This window comes from Adiantum capillus-veneris, chromosome 22 (genome assembly GCF_014529385.1).
Source record: "Adiantum capillus-veneris isolate H3 chromosome 22, ASM1452938v2, whole genome shotgun sequence".
Lineage (NCBI taxonomy): Eukaryota > Viridiplantae > Streptophyta > Polypodiopsida > Polypodiales > Pteridaceae > Adiantum > Adiantum capillus-veneris.
In genome coordinates, this window is record NC_140952.1 from 29,990,824 (window position 1) to 30,001,649 (window position 10,826).

The following is a 10,826-nucleotide window of genomic DNA, read 5'->3' on the forward strand; positions in this document are numbered from 1 at the left end:
GTCCTAGTGTGTTCACACACATCTCTACCACATATATATGGTAACACAGCCTACGAGGTTTTTTTAAAATGTTACAAATCATCCTATTATTGATGCAAATGTGCATGGTGTACCTGATGAAGAAAGGGTTGAGAATGAGCAGGCTAGACGTATGCCAAAATGGTTTGTGCATACTTTGTGTGATAGTAAATTGGATGCACCTTTGTCTACTCATACACATCTGGATTCTTGCCATGCCTCTTATGCATCACACTATTATGCTTTGGTTGTTTCTAGCTTATGTGATGTTGAGGAGCCTCTGTCTTTTGATGGAGCACAAAATTCAAAAAGTTGGATGGCTGCCACGCAATCAGAATATGATGCACTCATAGAAAATGACACATGAAATTTACGTGATTTGCCTCCTGGAAAAAATGAAATTGGTACAAAGTGAGTTTACAAGTTGAAATACAAGCCAGATGGTGAGATTGATTGCTATAAGGCTCGACTTGTTGTAAAGGGTTATGCACAACAAAAAGGAATAGATTATGAATAAACTTTGATCCGACTTGTCATGTGACTCTTGTGCATTTTCTATGTGCATTGGCAACTCATTTTGGTTGGGATGTACATTAGTCAGACATTGCTACTACTTTCTTGAATGGTGACATATTTGAGGAAATTTATGTAGCATGGCCTCGCGGTTCTTTCAAGAAAGGACAAGAGGATAAAGTGTACAGATATAAGAAAGCTTTGTATGGGTTGAAGCAATCTCCTTGTACTTGGTATGAGAAAATTGATACTCATTTGGTCAAATGAGGCTTTTGTAATGTTCAGTCCCAGAAAAAGCACATTGTATATAAAGTGTGAGGGTAATGTACTTCTCATTGTCATTTTCTATGTGGATGATTTGTTGATCACTAGACCAAAGGAGAGGTATATTTTTGAGTCTGATTTGGTCTAGTGATTTGTTGATCACTAGACCAAATGAGAGATATATTTTTGAGTCTGATTTGAAATCTATTGATAGATTTGGGGATGTTGCATCATTACTGGGGCATACAATTTAAGCAGTGTGATGGTGGTATTGCCTTATGTCAGACAAGTTACATAGAGACATTGCTATGTAAGTTTGGACTTGAGGATTTCAAACCTATTTCCACTCCCATGGAAACAGGTTTGAAATTGAGTCTTCATGATGTTGGTGATCTTGTTGATGTCACTCTTTACCAAACTGCTATTGGCTACCTTATTTATGTATGCAACATGAGGCCAAATATTTAGTTTGCAGTCTCACAGGTCAACAAAGTCATGCATAGCCCAGGGTATAAGCATTGGCAGGTTGTTAAGAGGATTTTTTGCTACTTGAGTGACACTTTACATCTTGGCTTGTTTTATCCCAAGGGGTGAATCATTGTTGCTAGACTTACATGCTTTTTTGTACTCAAATTGGGATGGTTGTTTTGACACACGAGTGTCCACAAGTGGTTTTTGTTTCATGCTTCACAGTTCATGTATCTCATGGTTAAGCAAGAAAAAACCTAATGTGGCCACTTCTAGTTGTTACGAGGTTAAGTGCAGAGCAGTCTTCACAACTACAGAACAGTGTGTATGGCTCAAACGCCCTATGGATGATTTGGGTGTTGGACAGGACACTCACAATCAAAGTGCATTGGCCGTTGCAAGGAACCCTATTTTTCATGCTCCAAAAAAGCACATTGAGGTGCATTACCACTATGTCAGGGAGAGACTTTCAGCAAGAGGGATCATCTTGGCTTATGTGCCAACACAAGACAACCTTGCAGATCTTTTCACAAAGGCATTATCTCATGGGAAGTTTGAAGATTTCCGCAAAGCTTTGTGCTTACTCACCTTTGTGGAATAATCATGTCCTCAGGGCATGGCACTTCCCTATACTCAATGTGCCAGCTTAGCCATGCAAGGTAAACATAGTAGAACTGTGAGGAAGAAGGGTACAAATACACAAATTTTTGAAGTATGGATGTGACAATACGCCACTCATAACATTTACCCCTATCTTAATGGTTTGACAAGGTTATGATAAAAAATTATTCTCCACCAAGGGGTTGTTCTCACTATAATATTGTTTTAATCTAAAACCATTCACAGCTCTAAGAAAAATTCATCCTTCATGATTTGCAAGCAAATAAGTTGTCTCCAATTTTTTCTGCAAGCTGAAAAGGACCAAAATACCTCAATTTCAATTTCCTTGGTCTCTTGCCAAGTTGGCTATTATACATCGAGACCCACTCTCCTTCAGAATATGTTTTATACTTTATATTCCTTTCCACCCAAGCTTGTCTTTTCCTTTGAATAGCTTCAATCACATAAGAAACCTAAATGCTACTTTCCTCCAATTTTAGTAATCGTTCCTGTTTGAAAACTAATGAGTCATCTCCTGACAATTTATGTTGAGCAACAATCCTCAAGCTAGAAACAATCAACTCCATTGGAACAATAGCTTCTAATCCATACACCATCTTAAATGGTGTCATTCCTGTACTAACTATAAAATCTATCTTGAATGCCCACAAAGGAGAATCTAACTTGGTATCCCAAATCATACCTATTCTTAGACACCATCTTCTAATCCATACACCATCTTAAATGGTGTCATTCCTGTACTAACTATAAAAGCTATCTTGAATGCCCACAAAGGAGAATCTAACTTGGTATCCCAAATCATACCTATTCTTAGACACCATTCTCCTTAAGATTCTGATCAAAGTCTTATTGGTGGATTCTGCTTGACCATTTGCTTGAGGATAGTATACTATTGACTTTTTGTGAAGAATCAGGTCATATTCAGTCAATTTTTTTATTATCTTGTTGACAAAATGACCTCCCTGATCAAAAATCAATTCAAATCGGCATCCAAATCTTGTCATGATATTCCTATACAAAAACTTGGCCACACTCTCTGCTTAAGTATCCTTCACCGCTTGTGTATCCACCCATTTAGTGCAGTAATATGTAGCTATTCCTAGTATACTTAGCAATTGGTTTAATAGGTCCCACAAAATTAAGACCCCATTTTTGAAATGGTTCAAGTGGAAGAATACGTTACATTGGCATTCTATCAACATCTAAAGGTCTATCATCCCTGTGACATGTTAAAGAACTTTTCACATAAGCATGGGCATCCTTAAAAAATGATGGCCTCCATAACCCTGCCTGAAAAACTTTCTTTGATTTAATATCTCCTGGAAAATGACCACTTGCATCACTTGCATGAGCTTCAGCTAAAATCAATTTTTGTTCAAACTTGGGAACACACCTCCTAAGAATCTGATTGATACCCTTCTTGTAGAGTGCACCCATAATGACAACAAATGTTCTACTTCTCCAAGAAAACTTCTTCCTCTTAACCACTGACTTCTCTTTAGGAATTACTCCCTGAAGTAAAAACAGTAACATCTCTTCATACCAAGAGTCTTCATAAACAACTAAATCCACAGAAAATAATTTTGAATCAGGTAAATCATCAAATGTTTCAATTGGAGGTTCTCGAGTAATCAATCTGCTCAAATAATCAGTTGTGCAATGCTCTTGACGAGGCCTATGAAGAACTGAGTAGTCAAACTCCTGCATCAACAACACCCACCTTGCCAATCTTGTTGAAAGATGAGGTTTATTCACCAAATAAAGTAAAGACTTATGATCAACATGAATAGTTACTTTATTTGCCAACAAGTAATGCCTGAATTTTTGAAGTCCAAAAATCATGTCCAAACATTTCCTTTCTGTAACTAAATGATTCTTCTCTACACGCAAAAGGACTCTACTAGCATAATAGATTGGTTTGAAACATCATTTTTCTGCTTCTTGCATTAAAACAACTCCTATTGCCACATGAGATGCATCAAAAAATAAATGATGGAAGTTTCCAATTTGGTGAAATTAGAATTGGTGCATTCACTAGCATTTTCTTCAGCAGATTGAAAGTAGAATTTTGTTCTTCCTTCCAAACAAATTCTACACATTTTCTGGTCATTGAGTTAAAAGAACACAAATATGAGCTAAAATCTTCAAAAATTTGCCATGCCAGTTTACTTGACTAACAAATCTTATCATTTGCTTATCTACTTTAGGAGATAAAGCTTGCAAGATGATCTCCACCTCCCTTTGATCAATGGAAATTCCTTCTTGACTGATAAGATAACCAAGTAAGATACCTCTTATAACAACAAAAGCACATATAGCAGGGTTCAATGACAATCCAGACTCTCTGTATTTCTAAAATTAAAGATTAAACGCATCAAATGATCCACCCTCGTTTCTGCAACACTAAAGTCATCTAAGAAGACCTTCATAAAAGTTGTCAGGTATGGACCAAATACTTCCATAACCCACTTTTGAAAAGTAGGAGGAGCATTCTTCAATCCAAAATTCATGACTATGGAAGCATAGACACCCCATTTTGTGATAGAGGAAATTTTGTCTCTGTCTTTTAAAGCCATTTTGGTTTGATTGTATCCACTGAAACCATCCATAAGACTATAAATCTTCTCACCAGCTAGTGCATCCAACATTGTATTACAAAAAGGCAAAGGAAATGGATCAGTAATGGTTGCTACGTTCAATTTCTTAAAATCAACACATAATCAGATTTTGCTATGTTTCTTTGGAACCACCACAATTCGTGATAGCCAAGTTGCTTTATCCACTGAATATATAAAGCCCACCTATAACAACTTGTCAAGCTCTTCTTTCACATGTTTGGCATAATTGGGGTTCATCCTGTATCTTTGTTGTTTCACTAGCACTGCATCCTTTTTAAGGTTAAATCTAGTATGTTGACAAACAGTTGGGTTAGCCCCTCTCATATCAAGGTAAGACCAAGCAGAGACATCTTCAAACTCCATAAACAATCCTTTCAGTGCTTATTTAAATTTTGTATCTAATTCAACAGATACCTTCACTATTGTAGGGTCACCTTCATCTCCCAAGTTCATATCTTCTAATTCATCTTCTTTAACTCTAGAACTTTTAGACATTTGATCCTTCAACAAATTTTCTACATGCAAAATAGCCGCAGAGGATTCCATTTCCTATGCCAACCTCTGATCAGTAAGGGTAAGGCCTGATTTTTTTTTAGTGGTTTCAAGTGACTTTTAGGTACCTGTTTTTGAATTTCTACTGAATCAACAATCTTCTAAACATCTACTTCCAAAATTTGGAGAAATTCTTCTTCTTCATCCTCTGCAATGGCTTCTCCAATATTGATCCCTTCTGCATACAGAGGTCTAAATCCAAAAGGAATGCTTTTCTTTGGTATCATTTGCATCGTAACCTTCATTTTCCCCTGTTTAATCACAATAGTATCTTCTCCCCATAATCGCTTGACTTGGTATCATTTGCATCGTAACCTTCATTTTCCCCTATTTAAGCACAATAGTATCTTCTCCCCATAATCACTTGACTTTGGCTACTCTAAGCCAAGGTCTCCCCGAAATCATTGGGTAAGAACATGTATAATCTTCCAGTTTCAGAACAACAAAGTTAACCACAAAAATTTGTCCTGATACATTAATTGTTTGATCCTGAGAAGTACTAGAGGCTGAACTCTCCTTTGATCAGTCATGTTCACATGAAAAGGTGATGGTGCCCACTTCATAAGGTTCAATTTCTTGCAAACTAATTCAAGGAGAATATTAACTCATCTACTAGCACCCCTGATAAATAAACTTGTCCAAATGTAATTTTAATCATAGGTACTTTGTAATCAACATCCACTAGATCCACATCACTATAATCAATTTGGGCTAAATCAATTTGACTATCTTTTTCTTGCCGATTTTCTTGTTCAGGATTGGTTGCACCATTCAGTCCTCTAAAAAAGCTTTGAGTAAAGTCAAGAACTAGCTTCAATAATTGACCCACCTTTATTGCAATAGGTGCTTCCAAGAGGGCTTCAAAAAGGTCATATGATAGTCCTTTATCAGGTATTGTTGGCCCAATATCCTCTGCTTTTGAACTGGCCTTGGTTTTGGAAGTAGAGGTTGACTCCCCAAAGTTCTCAACAAGGAATGCACGGCATCAATTGACCATTGATCTGTAAGATTTGTATTACTTTGCTTTGCGTGAATTTCTTTCAAAACCCCCATTCTGATTTTGTTCTAAGATTTCCAATCTAGAGGACCTTCAAAACCAATGTCTTGACCCACCTGGTTTTCACGTAATTTTTCTTTGGATCTGGTAATAGCCAAAGTTTCTATCTCTAGTGGTGTCTCCACAACATCTTCAATTCTGATACACTTAGAACAATCACATAAAATAGAATGCTTAGAATTATTCTTTTTGGGCAGTCCAAAAAATTTAAAAATGAAAAGACTGATTCAAGTATCCATTCTTAATAGGGTTTGAGGATTCATTAAAGTTAAAAGATTTCTTCTAATTGAAATGAATTCACTTGGGTAGGTGGCTTCATTCCTCCTTCAGCTGAAGAACTAGCTCATGTATTTGTGGGTGCATTTACACCATGATTCACAAGCAGGTCCCTGTCGATGTCCCATGGCACCACAATAATTGCAAGGCTACAAAGGATTAGCTACCTGCGGAAATCTCTCAGCATTCTGCCAACTACCTCATTGAAATTGTCTTGCGAGATTTGCATTCAAAAATCTTGTCCTGAAAGGTTGTGGTGCTAGCACATTGGCTTGTGACTCCAACTTGGCCAAGATATGTGTTGGTTTTCTTCCCCTATAATTAGGGTTATAATCGCAATTGCCATAATCATGTCCAGGTCTTTGACATACCTGACAAAATAGTGTTTTGGAAGCACTTGACAATGGTGGTAATTGAATCTCTTTCAATTTCTCCAAAATCAGTTTATTGACTTCAGAATCTGATTTCTTGCTTTTATTTTTTCCTTTGGTTTTTTTATTCTTGAATTTTCTATCCTTCTATTGTTTATTTTTCTTCTTAACACTCCAAACATCCTCCTCATCCTGAGAAACCTCTGAATCAGTATCTGTATCATCCTCATCAAAATCTTCATCTTTAGAATCTTAATCTTCTTTTGATTTCTTTTTCTTGCTTTTCTTCTGCTCAGTGGCACCATATCTTCTTTCAACTCTCATGACTGCATCAACTTAATTGCTAAAGTCTTTAGGTTGGGCTAGGGGGGCATGGGCGTGCAACTGCACTCTTGAGTTGCTTTCTTAATCCCTTGCAGAAATAATCATATCTTCTTTCAACTCTCATGACTGCATCAACTTAATTGCTAAAGTCTTTAGGTTGGGCTAGGGGGGCATGGGCGTGCAACTGCACTCTTGAGTTGCTTTCTTAATCCCTTGCAAAAATAATCACCCAACTGCTCCCAAGAAGGCCTTTGATTAGCCTGTAATCTATCCATCAAATTTTTGAGTTGTTGGGCATATCTTCTACCAACAACTCCTTTTGTTTAATTTTCCTAATCTTCTTCAGGATATCTTCAAAAGTTTTCTTAGCCCTAAACCTGAACAAAAATCTATTTTCCAAAGTAACATAATCTACAAAGGCTGCAATGCCATATTGCATGAACCAAGCCATGGATTTACCCTGCAATGTAGCTGCTACAAAATGCTCTTTTTTAATTGCATCATTATAAAATGCATCATAACCACTTGCAGACCACCTTGTTTCAAACTTCCCCACATGTTTGTCAGCATCGTGGGTATCCTTCCCACTGAATTTGGTTGTACCTACTTTGGGGTTTGTAAGTGGTGATGGTGGATTAAACATGGTTGGGACTAGAGGAAATACAACACCCCCAAGTGGATTAAAATTAAGTGCTGGGAAAATTTGGTACTGGAATAGGAGGAATTCTAGGATGTAATTTCCTTCTTGCCCTCAAAAATTGATGAACTGCCCAAACCCCAACCAATTGATGGATAACCCTCTCAAGTACTTGTGGGGTTCCTCCCTACTCTTGTGACTTAGGTGAAGAACTCTCCCCTTCTTCCTGATCTTGGGTTCCTAATGATTGAATAGAGTCTCTTGGCTCACATCCCCTATTTAGTGATTGCACCCCAGTAACATTAACTACCACTGCAGGGATGTCCCCACTGACCCTCTGTTTGATCTTTGCAGTTGAGCCTCAAGCCAAGCCTCCCATCTTCTTTTTTGAAATTTAGTGCCATATGTAAGAATAGTTATCTCCTCTCCTGATCCACTCATACACTTCTTTGATGCCTAAGGGACTTTAAATGATGGATCACCTCTATTCTAGCATAAGGAGAGAGATTAGGAGGACCATTGCACAATCCAAAGGGTACCAAACTGACTTTGTATTAATGAATTTTCAGGGCAATGATAAGGAGAATGTTGTTAGGTAATAAATTGTAGAATGTATCAAGGAATGTGCTCTCATATTCCACTCTCTCTTCTTCCTCAATCACCCAATTGGAAAAATCCCTCAGGAATTCAGAAAATTCAGAGGCCATCAGTCCCATTGTCTTCCATGGACAAAGAAGTGTCACTAAATGCAATCTGCAAAATAGCACCATCATCAAGTGTTACTGCCCCTCATGCTTAGAACTCACAAACTATAGCAAGAAAGTCCCTAACCCAAGAATTAATCACTTAATATCCTTAACATCTCACTCAGTACAAAAACATAAATCAGAATATCTTCAAGAAACTGAATTACTGACACATAACTGATTATAAGAACACATACAGAATTTTACTCTAACCAAACAGGGCAACCATATTCCCTTCTTTGTTGTCATCTCATGAGAAGTATCAAGTTACAACCGTCCATAACAGCCCACCATTAGATATCCCAAGACATTTGGTCATTTCAGCCTATTCCCTGATTTCCTATTGAACATTGGACAAAACACTATACTGAAAGTAAACCTAATACAATTAGAGGTTTAACAATCACTCTACTCATCACCCTTGCAAAGTTTCATAGTCATTATAAGTGATCATCAGATGATCAGGGACAACACCATCACCAAATATTTGTCGTTGGGCCCTTGGCAAGCCCAATGGTAAAAAATTAGCAATTGTGCGATGTCTGACCAATGAGACACCAATTAGTGGCCATGAAACTTTATAGGAGTAGGAAAAACATCACATTCCCCACCGCTACAAATTTTCATGTCCATTGCAAGCCGTCTCAACGATTAGGGACGTCGCAAACACCAATTTTTTGTTGTTGGTCTCTTAGCGAGCCCAATGGCAAAACATTGGTGATTTTGCACGGCTTGACCAACAAGATGCCAACGGATGGCCATAAAACTTTGGAAGGGTGAGGGAGCCACCTTACTCCCTATCCTCACAAAATTTAATGGCCATCGCAGGCTCTCTTGACAGTCATTAACGGCACGAACACCAATTTTTTGTTTGTTTGCCTAAGTGGGCCCAATGGAAAAAAATTGGCGATATGAGGGCTTGATCAACGAGATGGCAACAGATGGCCATGAAACTCTGTAGGGGTAGGAAAAGAACCCTACTCCCTATCCCACAAACTCCTCATGGCCATCACAAGTTGTCTCAATAATCAAGGACAACACAATTACCAATTTTTTGCCCTTGGACCTTTTCGAGGCCAATGGTAAAAAATTGATGATTGTGCAGGGCCTAACCCACGAGATGGCCATGGATGGCCATAAAACTTTGCAAGGCTAGGGGAAGCACCCTACTCCCTGCACATAGTCTCATCAACATCGTAAGCCGTCTTGACGGTCAAGGACGGCACAATCGCCAATTTTTTGTCGTTGGGCCTTGGCAAGCCCAATGGCCAAAAATTGACAATAGTGTAGGATCTGACCAATGCGACCACCACAGATGGCCATGAAACTTTGCAAGGGCAAGGAAAGCACCCTACTCCCCACCCCTACAAAGTTTCATGGCCATCACAAGCGCTCTCAATGGTCATTAGCGGCACGAATACCAATTTTTTACTGTTGGCGAGCCCAATGGAAAAAAATCGGTGATGCAGGTCTGACCAACAAGACAACAACAGATAGCCATGAAACTTTGCAAGGATGGGAAAAATCGGTGATGCAGGTCTGACCAACAAGACAACAACAGATAGCCATGAAACTTTGCAAGGATGGGAAAAATATCCTAATCTCCACCCTATAAAGTCTCTGCAAGCCGTCTCTACGTGCAAGGGTGGCACAATCGCCAAATTTTTATTGATGGACACTTAGCGAGCCCAATGGAAAACAAATTGGAGTTTGTGCAGGGCCTAACCAACGAGACGGCAACAAATGGCATTGAAAATTTGTAAGGGAAGCACCCTACTCCTTATTTTTGCAAATTTTCATGTCCATTGCAAGCCATCTTGACAGTCAAAGGCGGCACAATTGCCAATATTTTTCCATTGGGCCCTTAACGAGCTCAATGGCAAAAAATTGGAGTTTCTGCATGGCCTGACCAATGAGACAGTAATGAATGTCACTAAAACTTTGCAAGGGTAGGGAAAGAACCCTACTCCCCATCTTTGCAAGGTTTCATGGCCATTGCAAGCGTTCTTGACAGTCAAGGACAACACAATCGCCAATTTTTTATCATTCGAACCCATAGCAAAAAATGGCAATTGTGCAAGGCCTGACCGGCAAGATGGTAATGGATGGCCATGAAAATTTTCAAGGGTGGAGGAAGCATCCTACTCCCCATCCCTCCAAAGTTTCATAACCATCACAAGTCATCTCGACCATCAAGGATGGCACAATCTCCAATTTTCCTTCACCAAATGGCATCAGATGGGGATGAAATTTTGCACAAGCAAAGGAAGCATCCTACTTTGAATCTCTAAAAATTTTCATGGCCATCACAAACCATCTCAATGGTCAAGGATGAAACAAATGCCAATTTTTTGTCGTTGG